The following is a 17801-nucleotide window of genomic DNA, read 5'->3' on the forward strand; positions in this document are numbered from 1 at the left end:
AAAGAGCTTGTAATAAAGTGAAACACCATTTACATTTCTCAGGTCACTGAGTGTGCATTTTAAAAGGCATACACTCAGAATGAGAGAACAGGCTGGGACACCCGTGTTCCTGAAGTAGTTACTGACTTCAGAAGAGTTGCACAAGACAGAAATGAGACTATATCCTGTTCACCATATTTGGCCAAGTTAGTAATGCATGAGGTCCCCTCACATTCAGCTTCCAATTTAGTCAGCATGAAACCTTCAGCAGTTAAATCACATTATATTAAGCCTGCCTTTGGTCCACCGCCCTCTCTCCTTCTTTGCCCTGCAAAACTGGCTTAGTTTAGCCTCTGCTCTAGTCCTAGGGACAGTTAATAGCACAGACCAGTGTGGCTTGAAGCCCTGGGAGGAAAACTGGTCAACAAATCCAGTCCTTGGGCAAAATATTTTATCATTGCTAAAGCCCATCTGTGTAACAGGCTACTTGCAGGAGCTTCCTGCTTCAGGCAAGGTGTGATGGATGCTCAAGCAGACATCTGAACTGACTTTAGGTAATGATAAAGTCACACTAGCATTGATCTTAGTGTGCTTGCAAAACCTGGAAAGTAAAGGCTGCATTAGGTAATGAATGCTGGTGTCTGTAAGAAGCTGATTTAAAGTTGCAGTCACAGTGGTGACCCCACTGCAGCCCCCTCACCTCCCTTGCAGACTCACCTATGCACAGAAAAGGCTCCTCAGGGAATTACAGACTGAAAGCTTGAGGTGCAAAGTGCTCTGAGCAGTGGAATGCTCTATGAATAGGAGAGAGAAAGTAACGAGAGCTATTAGTCATAATTTAGTATGCTGAGGAAAGTCATCTTGGCTCTTGGTGAGGCAAAACATATGTCCTATAACAGAAATAGAATAGAAGTGGCCTAGGCAATAAGAACTGCTAGCACGAAAAAACACTCTTGCATATAATAGATCAAAAGAGAATTTCCTATGGGTAGACGCAACCAAAGCAGCATCTTTCAAACATCTGTTTGGCAAAAATATATTTTACATTGAAACAGTGCAACTTATACCTATACGTATATAAATATGGTTTTCCTGCATGTCACCAGATTTAATAAAAGTGTGAGGCTCCAGGCATATGGTCTTTCCTGTTCCAATGTATCCCAGCTTCCCAGCAGAGGGTAGCTGCTGCTGTTCCCTATTACAGTGCATTTTCAAGCACTGTAGTACTTGTGCTGGAACCCTGAGGAGAACCTGCTCCCACCGCCTGTGAGTGGTGAGTGATGAGTAAGAAATGGGGCACCTGAATCTGAATCTTTGTTGTGTGTTCTTGAACAAACTAGAAATAGAGGGGGGAAATCACCCTTTGGAACGTCATGGCTCAGTTTGATGGAGAGGATCCGGTCTGAAAACAAACTTCTGCAAGGGAGGAAGTAAACTGGATGGCATTGTCTGTTCCAGTGCAAACGCAGATGCGTTTGCTGCCAGCAGACAAGGGCATCGCTGTATAAACATCACAGACACTCCCAAAGTGACTTCTGTTGTATCTGGAAAGGAGGACAGCTGTGACCCCAGAGATAGATAGCAGCTCCTATATCTAGTCACCATATGGCTTAGGCCCAACATCAGCCACAAGTGCATATACAGCACAGGCTCCCTCTGCTTTTATGTTTTAAAAGTGCAGAAAAAAAATCCTTTAACCAATGTACGTCAAAAGGTCACAAACTGATTTGAAAACAAATCAAAATTCCACTGGAATGCGGAAAGATTCATACCCTAGAAAGGACCATTTCCATGGCAAATACTATTTTCCCACTAAAGCCACTTGATGGGTACAGAAAATGTCAATATACCAGAAATTCTTCCTTGAGAAAAAGCTTTTTTATTTTCACTATCCCAGGGCTTAAAAATGGCCCAAGTACTTCTTGTTGGAAATCTTTGAAAAGCCAAGCAAATTCAACTCTAAGTAAAAAAAAAAAAAAAAAAAAAAAAAGCTGTGGAAAAAAATTGCCTGAAAAAACAAAGGTTTCACAAATGTAAGAGTATATTAAAGCAGGAGCTAAAAAGTAATCTCCTTATGGTCTCATTCACCAGGATATAAAGAGAAGTCATATTTATTTTGTGTCTGTATGTTTACATTGTATAAATGGAAATATAAATAAATATGTAATTTTATTAAAAGTAGAGTGATTATCATCATTTTAGACCTCTTAAAAGCTATCATGAATCCGATTTTCTACACTGCTATTATCTTGTTAACTGTGAATCACCAATGAGATTGAGGAGTTTTTTTCTTATTTCTCCAGTTCATAACCCTAAGTGCTCTCTCCCACCCCACCTTACTCCTACTTCCCTGGCATACACATATCACATTTCCTGTGGTTGGATTAGTTTTGCAGTCCTTGCTAAAACAGTTCTTCTGAAGACAAAAGTTAAAAGTAAACTAGGCTGAGTTTAAAAGTAAACTAGCTTCGATTGCCCTGGCTTTGTTTTTATGTATGCTGTCCTAAATATCTACGCTCCTTGTAAATGCTTTGCTCTGATGAAGAGTATGACAAATCCATAAAAAGCCATGTTTTGTATCTTGGGCCTGGGAAATATTTAACAGTTTCAGCCCTTGACTGATAATTAACTTCTAAATGACACATCTCATAACTTTGGTGGTATAAACAGAGAGGGCTCCGTATGGTCCTTTTCAGGACAGAACGGCAGAAGTTGCCATTCCTGACACTCACAGTGTGAAGATTCACAAGACAAGTCATAGACAATTGCTTTTAGACCATGAAGCTTCATGAGATTCTACATATCTTGTCTTAAATTAAATGCACTCAAATGCCATTAAATATGCAGTTTTAAAAAAATGCATATGTTTCATATGACTATCTTCCAGATATTTTTTTAATTGAAGTTTAGTCACTGAAAAAGAATTCAAATTCACTGCAACATCAGGAATTATAACTGAGTCAAGTTAGTTACTTTTTGGTGAATTCTTTTAACTAAATCCCAGAAGCTGATTTTCTTCACAATCGGGATATTTTCAAATTCTTTTTTTAATCTTATGCCACTAGGCAATCAGTTAACTATTATTTTATACCACTGTTGTTTGCTTTGTAGAGCTCTGCTACTCTTTGAACACATCTATAAGGTTTGAAAGTCTAGTCTTAGACCACAGATTGTTTATATATTGACTTTTATTATAATTCTCTTTTCATTTGGCCATAACAACCCAAACCCCAGAAATGAACATTTTATAGGTGTGATCATAGACAGAAAACTATGTGTATGAAAGTGTGAACAAGCTCTTTCTCATCAAAGAGTTAATCTTATTCTTCTTATTCTTCTCATTCTTCTCTTCTTCCCCTCTTGCAGATAAAAGACACCAAACTTCCTACTTCCTGTGATAAAATGCTTTGCAAGTCTGTTAGGTAATTCTACTCTTGATACTCAGAAGATGGCAATTTTATATCAGTTTTACCTCATTATTTTTCTTATTTTATTATTGTAATTATTATTTATTATAATTATGGTTACTTCAAATCCTCAGGACTGCCTTATTTGAAATGGAGAAGAGAAATCGGACAAGAACAAATGGCCTCAAGTTGCAGGAGGGAGGGTTTAGATCAGAAAAAGTTTTTCCTGACAAACCAAAAGGATTGTCCAGTATTGAAACAGGCTGCCAAGGGAAGTGGTTGAGTCTCTAGCCTTGGAGGTATTTAAAAGATGTGCAGATGTGGCATGAGGGGACATGGTTTAAGTGGTGGACTTGGCAGTGCCGGGTTAATGGTTGGACTTTTCCAACAGATACCATTCTATGACTCTAATTTGATTATAGCAGAAACAATCTGTTGAAGGGACAAATCAAAGGCCAGGAAGAGGCCATTTCAAAAGTGTAGTAGATGCAAAATAATACCTTTTCGATTGAGAGTTTTTAGGCAGAGAGAAAAAAGAGCCAACTCAGTTTGCTTTTTCCAGAGTCAAATAAAGCCCATCCACCAGGACTGGAGAATGTCAGCATTGTTCTAAGCTGCCTCTATGCCGTAAGAATAGATGAGGCTGCTCTATAAAACATGGGATTAAAAAAAGTACAAGGTGATTGACTCATCCGTGGCCCATAGCCATCCATACTAATACTTGCAAAATTGCCTCCGGCTGATGTTCTAGAACCTTTACCACAGAAACAAAAGGTACTGTGGCAAACAAAGCTGTCCCTCAGGAGTCTTATACAATGAAAACAAAGCTGGGAACATGCATATGCAAAGCAGTATTTGTAAAGAGTTACATCATTACACCTATGCAGTCACTCCATTTTTTGTGCCAAACTTTGCTGAAATTAATGAATAACTCAGAACCAGAGTGAGTTCTTTTAAACAGATTATTGAAACTGTAAGTACTATGTCCAAATTATTATGGAATTTGAGTTTGTTTTAATGAAAATGTCTTTTGTTTACCTGTTTGCATGGAGTTCCCAGCACTCCTTGGTGGTGGCCATGCCATCATTTTATGTTCCTATGAAAGTAGAAATGTTATACTGCCTGCACTGTGAAATATCCACAGCAGCTTAGACCACATCCACAACATTTTGACAGATGTGGTTGTGTAATCCAGCTGGCTGAAGTCAAAGCAGGTACATGATTTACCTGCTAGCCCCAGGTCTTAAGACCAGAAGTTTATCCTTTTGCTTGTCAATGTGCATGCAGAAAAGGGACATACAGCTCTGTAGCTCCAGACTTATCTGAGCTAGTTTCTAGCCAGCTAGCTGAGGCACCTACAGTGACACAATCAGCCTCCATAGACCATCACGTTATTTGCCCAGGTCCCAAATCTCGTGTTGCTGAAGCTTTGTGCAGCTGTTCCTCAGTCAGCTGGATTACACCATCACATCTGCTGAGCACAGCATGGACATGGTCTGAATTCCTATGGGCATTTCGTGGTGCTGGGAGCATAATGCTGCTACCTTCACAAGTACAAAATGCTGGCACCATCACCACAGGGGCCTGCTGGGCACTACTTCAAGTTGGATAAACACAAGACCTTTTCACAGAAGGAAACCTGAACTCTGTTATAGTTTGGACATGGTACTTGTAGTTTCAGTAATTTTAATATAGGAATCTGTCCAATTATAAAAAATCTGGCAGTTATAACAGTCAGTGGTCAGTGATGTTATCTGCTCTGTGGGTAACCATGGCAAGAATTTCTTATGGCCAGTATTTCTACTATTTGATGACCTCATGATTTTTTTTGGTTAGTTGTTGCTATTTCCTTCTTGACTCACTCCTAAAAGGCACTGAAACATCACAGACTTATCACTCACACGGCAATAATCGCAGCTGTCCTTAAATCAGTTTTGCAAACCTGCATCCAGAGCATCCCCTACCAGAAGGGTATGTGCTCTGCATCTTGTTAAGTTGAAGTCCCCCACTTTCTTTCGATGTGAGCCATGAGATCCAGCCTTTCATTTGGCTTCTTTAGACTGAATTTAGTCTGAGGGGAAGCTCCTGCAAAGTACTGGAAGTAAAGCCACACCATAGGAAAATGAGGAAAGAAATGTATGTCTCCTGCAGTGTGGGAGACAATCAGCTGTTAGCCACCATTCTTCTCAGCTGGAAGGAGGTTTTAATCCCCCCACCTCACCCTAAGCAGCCAAGAGATCATTTCACAGCAGTCTTCTTTATAGCATCTACGTGAGCATGGTGGGGCGCCTTGTACTTCTGAACACGTATTTCGTTAATGTCTCTTTTCATGTCCTGATCAGACTATTGCAAAACCCCACACGCAGACTCCCCAAAATGAGTCATGTCTGCCGGCAGGGATGTCTGCAAGATGTCTCTGCACAGAGGTGCAGAGCCGTGCAGGAAGCGTGGGAGAAGACCACCCTGGCACAGCACAAAAGCTTATTTATTAGAGAGAATGCTTTAGTGACGCAGAGAGGGCCTAGCAGGTCCACCCCAGGGGACAATCCATTAGCTTCTAGGTAAAATGTAGTGGGTTCATAGTGACCTCCAAAGTCTGACTGCCATGGGGGTTGCCCCTTTATGAAATATGTCTCCCCTTGCATCTGCAGAGAATTGAACTTTTGCTCTGGAAGGGTAATTCCCCAGTGGGACTTGGGACACTGGAACATGATCTGCTCTGCCTCTCTGAGCCCCCAACTTTTCCTTTCTTATGGCACGTTCTTATTTGTCTGGTTTTACACCCACTGTCCATGAGATTTTTCCTGTACATCAAATCTGGCACTGGGAGAAGGAGCTGCATTACTCATACGTAATTTCAAAATTGTGGGCAAACTGGATGGTTTCTTGCTTCCCATAGACATATGACTTCATCGTGTCTATCTTCCCAACTTCATGCACTGATACTCTTTGCTTCAGAGGCCTTATCACCAGCTGAAGAATTCCTTCATTATCACCTGTTAAATTGAAGGATCAGTTGGGGCAGCCATGTGGCATCTCTTGGTTTCTGTCTGCCAGTAAGTTAGCTGCATTCAGTTTCAATAACATGGCTTTTCTTAATAAGCTCATTCATTTTTTGTTATTTAAGTTAGAAAAAAATAGGTTGGCATGGTAAAATTCAGACCCTCTAAAGCATAGTAGACTAATACAATAATGCCTTGATACTGAACAAGTGACAGATATTTTCCCCTTTGACTCGAGAGTTTTCCACAGCTTAGTTACACGAGCAATTTATTCAGGCTATTAATGAGTAAGTTTGATTAGCAGTATGCTATTAATTGCTGAAACCCTCTGGTTTGCTGCTATTGTCCACAAAGGATAAAAAAACACTTAGGCAGCCCAGTCCATTTCCAGCCCTACAATTTAAACTCACTAAATTACTAGGCCAAATCTATATTCAGAAATTGTTCCATCCTACTCTATATGCTTTCTCACTCTGTTTCCTCTCATCTTTTTCCAAGCATATATTGGACAACTTACATGCAGAAAATAGTATCTGTAAGGCTTACCTTGATTTTTAAAATATTTATTCTTCTGTCGATCAAAACACACAAAAAAACCCTCCAAAAACCAACCAACCAAACAAAAAACCAAATTACAAAGCTATGTGCAAACTGATAGAGAAATGGTAATGCAAATTTACCCATCTTTCACACTCAATAGCTGTTTCTAGTACTCTGCCTTTGTCCTTAGGATTTAATTAAATCTCTCACAGAAAACAGAATTTGCTAGTACTTGACCTTTGTTTTCAGAGCCCCGAAACACAAAAGGCATTTAGAATCAATGACAAGGCACAAAACACAACGCACTCCATTTAGCGCTCAGGGCAACACAATGCTCATCCTTTATATGGAGAGACCCTGGGTTAAAAAAGGATTAAAATTAAGCCACAGTATTCTTTTCTAGGTTGTCTCCTGAAGAATCACTGCTGCTTCAAGCTGATTATATGTTTTGCAGTCCACCAGCACATGATGCCCAATGCTACCCCTAAAGTAATCTTGTTTTCACTATATAAACTATATCGCCACTCTTTATTTGCCTTCGCTGGCTTCCTTCCTGTCGTAATTCCTCACTGCAAGCTCCTCACCCTCCACTTGAAGACCAAACACAAACTCCCGGCTCCCATTTCTGCTCCCACTTCCCCTTCCTCCCATCCGGGCCGCCTACAGCCAACTTTGTTCGAGCAGCCTTTCTGCTTTTGTTTCCCATTTGCTCTCTCCTGCATCTCTTCAGCTGCTCTTTACACGACTCACATCCCTTTCCTACATGGCTTTTTGCAGAGATTCTTCACACTTTCTCTTCCTTTTCTCTCACTGATTTCTTGCTGGATTTTTTTTTTCTCCACTTTGTTGTTAATGGCAGAGAAATGGTGGATTTATGATAAATAGTGAGTAAAATTCCAGTTCTTGCAGAACTCATTGAAGCAAGTCTGAAAATTGACACTTAACTAAAACAAAAACCGATAGAAAGCTAATTAAGGGAAAGCATGATTTTCAATGGCCTTGAACTACATATGAAAAGGCCACTGAATGAGAAGCTACAGAGAATAATTTTGCTTCTGTTCATGTTAAAAAGGGACAGTAAGCCACACACTAATTATATTCCTCGAATTAGAAGGACTTTTGAGGGTGAAACTCTCCTTAGCCCTCACATAGTGGCTCACAGTAAGAGAAAGGTGTGCCCTGCCTGTCACACCAGCCAGCCAAGCCCATAACATTTCCTTCTGTTGATCTCTTATTCATTTACCATCCCGCAAGCTGCAAGAAAGCCTGTTCACAACTTTTTTCCTACCCTGTGGCAGGCTACACCTCTGCCTGCTATTCATGCAGTTGGGAAAAGTTTGTCTGCTTCCCTGAGCTAAAAAGTGTCATTCTTCTATCTGTTAAAACATTGTCACTCAGCGCAGCATACAGTCCTAGAGTTCACAGCCAGACTTTTAGCTTAACTAGAACCTGGGCATATTTTTGTTTGGGTTTTAGAGTTTTTTTGTTTGTTTTTTTTAATGTGGGAGTAGAAGAAACAGCAAATACAAGCTAATTTATTTGAGGAAAATAATTTAAATAATTTAATAATATCAATAATTAAGATTATATTGTAACTCAAGTTATTGCCACCAGTATCCTGCAGAAGGACCACCAGGTTTGCTTTGTCATTTTTGAGCCCCCCATAATATTGCTCACTGCAATTTATACTGCTGAGAGGCCTCCTACCTCCTGGGATACCTTCAGGGATACCTGTATCTGGCCCATATGGTACAAATCACATATTTTAAACCTTCTGTAGGAAAAGCAAAAAGTGTCCAAAACTTATGAAAACAAAGAAGACTGGGGGAGATGCATTGGCACTGGTCCCATTTCCATCTTCTCTGTTGGTTAAACACTATTTTAACCAATGACTTTTTTTAAAGAATAAATTATTCAAACAAATTCCCATAATCTACACAAAATCCGAGGACTTTTAAGGGTCCCTTCCAACCCAAACACACACACACACATACAGAAATCCACCTCTGCCTCTGCTGGGCCTCTCCAGCAGCTCTGTTGGCAGGAGCTGCTTCGAGGATGTGTGAATCACTAAGGTGTTCCCGGTTTCTGCAGGCTGTTTTACCAGGTGCCAGACAAGTTGCAAGGCTACAACCCCCAGCCGGAGTGACTCTCTTTTGCTCTGGTCCTCTGCCGGGCTCTGCACAAGCAGGGGCCTGATTCTGCAGACAGATGAAGGGGGGAAAGGCAGATGTTCTCCCGAAGGAAAAAGACCGCATGAACTGAAGACACATCCTGTACCACGACTGCACATGCCTACAGAAAATGCTCCACATTACTCTGCTACAGAAGCTGCCTCTCCAGGACTTGCATTTCCTTTGATTTTCCTGTGACCAGAAACAGCAAATAACAAATTTGGAATCAAATGCAATACCCACCTCTGAAACCCTCTGCATTTAACAGAAACCAGCTGGTTTTCTGCAGCATTTTTATGGTAATCTATTAAGCTATTTTCAGACTGCTTGAACCAAGAATAGCAGTGAATGTCAAGTCCTTCTATGCATGGTTATACCCTTCCTTTCTCTGTGAGATACATTGCCAGGCAAGTATTAGGCCTCGACAACTATATCAGACGTTCAGATCAGGAAATGTTGTGTCCAAGAGGTAGATAATCCCCCCCCTGCTGTGGCCAGAAACACACAATATTCTACAGCCCAGCTCCTCTGTTTCTTCCCATCACATATGCCAGGCACCACTGTTTTCCTTATTCTGTCTTTGTCCAGAGTTTTGACCTCTGATTGACTTTGAAGTTTACATATGAGGAAAAACAGTCAGGCAGCTGCTAAAACAAGCGGGGAGAGATCAAACGGTTCTGAAAGAATTAAAAACAAACAACTTTTATCTTTTTCTTTTGTGTTTACCAATACATTAACAGATCCAGATAGATGGAGAGATACTCAAATGTGCATACATATATATTTAAATGGTAATGTTAAAAATTACATTAAAAGAATATTGTTTAGAAGGATAAGGAAATTAGGAAAATTAGGAAATACCAGATTAAGACTGCTATGCTAATTTCTTTCTGCTAGTGGGTGTGATTATCCTGTGTTGTACAGAATGAGGCATGCATCCTGTGGGAAAGTCTAAAATCTGACTGTGTCATGGAAGGGTTTGTAAGAAAACATGCACATGGGGAGGGACAAAAAAAGATTGTCCAGAGAGTCTTAAATCTGCCACTTTCTAATGTATCAGGAACAAAACTGTAGATTAATTGGCACAATTTAATGACTGGAGCATAGGGAATTGGAGGTTCTAGCTTGTTTTCAAGGGAGAAAAAAGCTAGAAGAGGGAAGTCCCCTGTGACATGTATAGAGAAACACAGACTCTTGCCATTTATTGAGTCATTACAGAAATTTAATTAATTGGGTTTGGAGTGTCAGGCATAAGTAGGAGTTATTTGGTCCAGGCCCTGGAGCTGGAAGACCACTTAGTAGAAACCAAATTTTATTTCCTCTACCGTACTAAACATTTTTAAGCTTCATCTCTATTAAATTGAGTCCATAAATTCTATTCTGCTTTTGCTGTACAATTTCTCCTAATGTTTCATCTCCTATTACTTTTTCAGTGTCAGCAAGAACTCGGGTCTTTAAAACAGTGATGTTGCCCAATTACTATACCGGCAGACTGCCTTGACCTTCCTGGAGAAACCAGCAAGAGAAAAGCAATGGTGGTTCCCAACAGTTTCCATCTCAATGACTGTCACATAGAAATTCACAGAACACAGGAAAAATGTTGTCTCTGAGGTGAATGACTTTGAATTTCAAAGGTCTGCCAAAAGTAATAAAGATGTTAAACTTTCCAAAATATGTCAAATTTCACAAATACCTAAAAAATATTTCTGCAGATACCATATAAGTATGAATAATAATCGAAACCAGAATGTTTTAATTGCCAATGGAGTTCTATTTGGTTTGTGAGAAGTTTCCTTTTTTTTAAAAAAAAAATAAGATTACTCTGGCGTGTATAATATGAACTCTGTAGGGATCTGTAACTTGTGGCAGAGGCAAACCAGTCTGTGCGTTCTCCTGCCTCTTGATATTGCTTTTACATGTAAGATAATTTCCACAGTCATTTAATTCAAATCTGCCTCATTTTGCCTTTCTACCATAGATAAGCCATTGTCTCTTATATAGGTTGCAAAAGACTGCAAAAGGACCAGTTTGGATAAATGTAAATACGTTTTCCTGTGGTTTTGGAGTTTTTTTAAATGCTGAATTTCACAGATTGTTAAGATCATTTTTGTAGAGCAAAGTAGCACTATAAACAGAAATAAAATTCTCTTTTCAGTATTAGCTTCAGAGCTGAAGCAGTTTGTGTACAGTTATCGTTTCCATCTATCCCTTGGGCATAAAGGCAGTGAAAGAATTCCTAAAGAGGGGAAGGAAATTGCGTTGGTCAAGATCGAATTGCAAGCATGCATAATTTGATGTACTGATGACTGTCCACCAGATATCACAGCAGGAGACTTGCCAAGATGTTAATTGTCCCAAGGACTGGAGTTTGATGCTTAACAAACATCTCAGTTTCGTTGTGGAATGAAAGTTATGACAGCTGGAAAGACTCCTTGTCTTATTTGCATGTGCAGTAGTGAGTGGCATTGAGAGAAATCCTGATTTTAAATGAAAATGTCTTCTGCTTGCAAATAGTAGTTATTGGTAGGGTTACTAGAGAGAGAGGAAGTGTAACTTCATAGCTTCAGTATGTGGAGTGAGTACAAAACTCCAGGGTTGACTTTGTGTCTTCAAATCAACTCAGACACTATGGGAGCACATAATTTTGTGTAGCTCTTTACGCTTTTGAAAATGTCAGGTTGTATCTTAGAGATAGTCCCACAGTGAAGTCCTTGTATAAAACAACTCAAACCTCTATTTCATGGTCTTTGCATAGAACTCTGCAGGTTGCAAATCTGGCATACTGCAAGTTGGGAGATGTCATTTGTTACCTCTCATGTACAGACATGTGAGCCAACAAACAAACAGGCTACTTTTTTTACTGTTTTTTGAAGCAAAGGGGTCAGTCAACAGCCCATTAAAAAGACTTACGGCGAATAAAATATTTCTAAACACAGGAGACTGCCCTAATCTGACTTCTGTTAATCAAGTCTGCTATTCATCACCCCAGTCCTGAGCAGTGTATATAATGAGAAGAAATACTTCTCCATTTAGAACAGAATTTTTTCTCACTTTGATGGCTAGGATTTCATCCCAGATATTAAGAAAACTCTGACTGCAGTAATTGTAGATCTGCTGCAGAGAGCACTAACCTCATTCCAGCCAAGTAATTGTTGTCCAATTGGAAAATGGTATGGCCTTTCTCTCTGATATTTCCCCTTACCAGATGGAGAAGAATCCTTCGACACAAATGTTACCGTGTCTGATTTGTTGTAGCTGTTACTGTGGAAATTGTACACATGGGCTTGGAGTCTGTTCTTGGCTGAAGCAGATAAAGCTGCAGAGGGAATAACTGGAATTAACCAAGAGCTATCACACATATGCTGGATTACTGAAGCACATAGGTGATCAGCATTTCCCATGCGCACCAGTAAAAAAATGTCAAGTCCTTTTTCTGCAATAACCCTAATTTAATCTCAATATTCTTCTGGAGGGAAAAAAAAGGTGGTAGTTATGTTTATCCACAGCATATATCCATGATTGTTTCAGTTTCCTCTCTGTGTAAAACTACACAGGAAAAATGATCCAGGGTGGAATACATGAATTACTTCGTTTGCTGATGAAAGTGGTATCTTTGTTATAGTATTCCTAGACAGAGTTGTTGGAAACAAATGTAAGGGCAAATATAAATAAATAATGTTGAGAAAAATAATAAAAATAATGATATTAAATGAGAAGAATTGCTGGACTGTAGTGACTGAAAGCTGAATCTTCATCAGAAATGCATCCAGATACCTAAAAATAGTGTGTACTTCAAAGCTCCGTACATCCATATTGATGATGAGAAATAATAGCCATATTATGGCCATTCCATAATCACTACTGGTTCCTGAAATGCTTGTCTATCTGCAAGAGATGCTGTCCAGCAACCTCAGTTGATCAAACTGTTAAGTGTTTTCTTCCAAAGCAAGAGAACTTGGCATCAGCCTGGAGCTCAGCCTGGGGTAGGCAGGATGAGTTGTGAGCTGGGTAGAGCAGCTGTTGATCCTGTTTTTGTTTCGACTGCTGCTTGCAAGGAGTTATTTACCCTGCTACACTTCATAGGCTGCTCCAAATTGCCATGAGGCTTTTCTTTCTTTCTGCAGCATTCAAGAGAGGCAGGTCTGTAAATTGTCTTCTCTGACTACTCTGAATCACATTAGCCTGCTCTTTTTTGTAAGCATACCCCATAGTGATAACAGAATTCAATCAGGCAGACAGTGTTGCTGTGCCTGCTCTTCCCCATGTGCACGTACATTCCTGTGTTCACCACCTCTTGGGGAGCTCATACCAGGGAGCAGCTTTACCCCCAGCACCAGGGCAGCTCTTGGGGCTCTCCTGCTGCAGGTGCAGGGAGGAAAACCCTATTCACCTCCCTCTGGGGAATGCATAGCCTGTGAGAAACCTACACAGCAGGGAGGCCATCCTCTAAGAGAAAAATCACCTTGGACAGTTTTGTTTCTAGCTGCCAGGGTAAATACTGACATTTATCTGTGGCACTGGTGCCAAGTTACATTTAGGCTTGCCTCATGCTCAGGAACTTTTTGGCTTGGAGAGAGAAGAAAAAGAAAGAAGTTAGGCCACAAGGCTCTTTGCTGCCTTTCATTTTGTCCCTCTGGGCTGCTGCCTTTTTCCTTACTCCACAGTAATTCATGTGGGAGGGGAAAGAAGTGACTGTGGCAGAAAGGCACAACAGAAACTGGAAGCAGGAACCTGCATATTAGGGCATGGTGACCAGCAAATCAGCCAGGAGCTGGCGATAATACCCAGGGCACAGTAACCTACACTTACAGCTAGGAAAATTACTTTATGTGCTTCCAGCTTTGCTGGCCTGTTTGTGCTCTTGCACCTTCCTGGGAAAAGTATGGAGTTGCTGCTTGGTGTCAGTGCTGCTGGGCACCTCAAAAGAGTTTCTCCATGCGCTGAATACTTGCCTCTGGGAGGTTAAGAATTTTGGTTTGCATAAATAGTTCATATTAACCAATAATAAATTTAATTAATTATTTATTTTATTATTATAATGTGTTGTGTATTTTTATGTAAATATATTTGCTTCTCTAACTCCAATTTGGACTGCTGGCTTTACTTTCCCAGGAAGGAAGAACCCTTGTTTTGGGAGAATGTGTATCCACCCTCTGAGGAATTGCCAAAGGCTTGAAACCCAGGTTTCTCCTGCACTATACAAAGTGAGGAAAATGCCCTTGGTGGTTATTACCTTGGGCAGAACTGAGAATGAGTGGCAAAATCTGAGGAACACAGTCTGACAAGGGGTGAATTTGTTTGCTTTCCCATCCTGGTCTCCTCTTTGCTCTCTTACAGAAAGATATAGGCCTGGATCAGTTTCTGTTTTTCTAAAGGGAGCTTGCCCTGGGACACTTGGGTAGCTGAGAACAACTGCTGAGCAAGGACATTCCCCACTTCAGTTTGAGCAAAATACTGTTTACCCCATTCTCACTCATTTGCCTCTCCCATTTCCCTGTTTCTCACTGGAGGCGACAGCTGCCTGAGGCATGGGAGTAACAACAGATCCCTCAGCTGCAAGGGCTGTCAGACCAGGAAGGGCACAACGAGCCCCACAGAGTGTATCCTTGGAAATATGCTCTTTGCTACGTGGTCTTGTAACCCTGCCCAAAATCCCCTACACCCAGGGAGATGCCACTGCATGGTCTGACATTCTTCATACACATACCCCACACTGACTAAGGCATTTGGGCATTTACTTCTAGGTGCTACTGCACAGCATGCTTATGCACAGCTGGAGATGATCCTCCTCTTCCCATCATCCTGTCACTGCTTTGAGATATAGAGGATCCCTATGGATATGTCTCTGTGTTTTCTGGTCCTTGGCTGGTGCCAGGACAAGTGTCCTTCATTCATGGGAAAGCACAGAAGAAAGAGGCTCAGCAGCTAGGCCTGTAGCTGCCTGAGCTCAGAAAGTCTCAAGGTCTCAACTATTGGCACTCAGATTTGGCTTCCTTTGTGTGTATGGCCCCTTCCTGCTTGCCCACAGTTCTCTTCAGTTTTGCCAGTCTTCTTTGCAGAAGAGACCAAGAGGCTTGGGCCAACGAGTTCTGCTTACACTTGGTGACTTGGATTGAGTGCTGGTTCATCAGGACTGGTTTCTGCATATCTGTAAGGTTACTTACTCATCGCAGACACCACCACCCATGGTGAAAGCCCAGGTTCTCACAGTGGGCCATGAGGGAAAATACAGCTTGCCACTGCCTGGGCCAGATTTGTCAGTGGGACAATTGATGGCAACAAGAACAGGAAAGCTTAGGAGGGGGGAGCCCGGCTAAACAGCCCTGGGCACGGCACATGTGTGAAGGTAACTCTGACCTGCCTGCACAAACCATCCTGGCTTCCCATACTTGTGTATTTTTTTGAGTCCTCCCACTCTTAAATCTGACTTACAAGATTTGTTGCACCTGTCTATGCCAGCTACATCGTGTGCACACAGTGGATCCGATCCACATATCAGCAAACCTGCTGTGCACTGGCAGTGGCTGTTGTGGCCTGCCTTTCCAATTGGGAGACAGATGCTTTTGTCTGTGCACTTGTGCCTTAACATGGCATTGGAGCCAATGTGCTGAGGGTTGTTTCTACAGCATGAAGAAATTTGTGGTGGAGCCACTTTTCCCTGGATTTGGTTACAAGACTGTTTCCTCAGATGGTGCAGAAGCCAACCATCAGAAGGCAGTGGCTTTGTTTGTCCTTACCACCTCCTGCCACACAGAGCTCAGCTAAAGAGGCTCTTAATTTCAATTTTCCTCAGAGACACATTCTCTGGTTTCTTCCCAGAAACCACAGGATCGAATAATCTTTTGTTCCTTTGTTTCATAGATTCTCCCATCTTTTCTGTTTTTTCTTTCATATATTTCCAACATGCTCTGAATATTGGGCATAGTTGGTTATTCTCTCACATGTGTTTTGTATGTCTGCTCTGCTACAGGCATTGACTTGCTCCCATGTTTGGGATAGAGATTGCTATTGTTTGTATGGTCTAGCTACATGGAGATCTCCTATAGAACTATCTTAAACAAGGGATGACAGTTAGTCAAATACAAAGCCATGTAAAGTAAAAAAAAGGTAAGTTATTTGAAAACTGGGGGAATGATAGGCTGGAAAGCAGTGCTGCAGAAAGGCACCTGGGGGTCCTGGTTGATGGCGGGTTGAATCTGAGTCAGCAATGCCCTGGCAGCCAGGAGGGGCAGCTGTGTCCTGGGCGCATCAGGCACAGCATCACCAACTGGGCAAGGGAGAGGATTGTCCTGCTCTGCTCTGCACTGGGGCAGCCTCACCTCACATGCTGGGGGCAGTTTTGGGTGCAACACAAGGAGTGTATGAGATCACTTGGTTTGTTCAGCCTGTAGGAGACTGAGAGAAGACCTTACCACAGTCTTCAACATCCTCATGAGGGGAGGTGAAGAGGCCAGTACTGATCTGTTCTCTCTGGTGACCAGTGACAGGACCCAAGGGAATGGCATACACCTGTGCCAGGGGAGGTTTGGTTTGGATATTGGGAAAAGATTTTTCACCCAGAGGGTGGTTGAGCACTGGAACAGGCTCCTCAGGGAAGTGGTCACAACACCAAGACTGCTAGAGCTTAAGAAATGTTTGGACAACACTCTAAGGCACATGGTGTGATTTCTTGGGCTTGCCCTGTGCAGAACCAGGAGTTGGACTCGATGATCCTTGTGGGTCCCTTCCAACTCAGCATATTCTATGATTATATGTTTCTACATGTTTGCTCACAATTGTCCCAGACTGCTCACTCAAAGTTAAAAGGAACTTTTTGCTTTGATCCCCATGTTCTGCTTCACATATAGGGATGACAATCCTTCACTTCACTAGAATAGAAAGATGAAGAAATATATGTGAATCTCCCAGATATTATAATAGTGAGAAGCATAGAAAAGCCTAGGAAGAAGTTGATGGTTTTTCCTCTGATATTGGGACTTGGGTCAGGCAAACATTTGATGAAGAAAAACTCAGTTCTACCACGATTTTTTTCTTTCTTTTCCTGCCTAACGTTCAGCTCATCTCCTGATACTGTGAGACATGGGGGAATGTGAAACCACATTACAGCAGAAGAGATCCCCTATTCACCAGGGAGAATCTACTGTGGGAATCTCCAGTCGGTTTAAGTTCATGCTCTGCATGCATAAGCAGAGCAAACTTGGCAGGCTGAACAGTCTGTCCCTTGGGAATATTGACAGACGAATATAAACTCAATTACCTTGCTTTTTCATTCCAGTTGGGTTACTTGTGCTGTGTAACTAAGTACATCAGCATCTGGAGTCACTCTGAACAACAGCAGAAAACATTTTCTGGTGTTGAAACTAGAATTTTGTACAGCATTTATAACTTGCAAAAAGTCAGGAGGCTGGCTGTGCTTTTTTTTCCCACCATCCTTAAAAAACCAAACAAACCAAAACCAGGGTAGAAGGGTCACCATTGCCAAGGGCTGGGGTTTCTTCTTTTGGTATAGCTAAAAGGTTGATAGGCATTTTGCTATGAGCATGCGCAACTGAAAGATGTAAAACCAGCTCCTGAGTTTTCCTTACCATTTTCCCCACCACCACCATCTTCACTATCCATCAACCTGCCTCATTGCTGAAAGCTGAAAACACAAAAGTAAACATTAGTTAACGAGTTTTGCACCCGGGGCTGGTAAACAA

The sequence above is a fragment of the Motacilla alba genome, chromosome 2, assembly GCF_015832195.1.
Source record: "Motacilla alba alba isolate MOTALB_02 chromosome 2, Motacilla_alba_V1.0_pri, whole genome shotgun sequence".
Classification (NCBI taxonomy): Eukaryota; Metazoa; Chordata; class Aves; order Passeriformes; family Motacillidae; genus Motacilla; species Motacilla alba.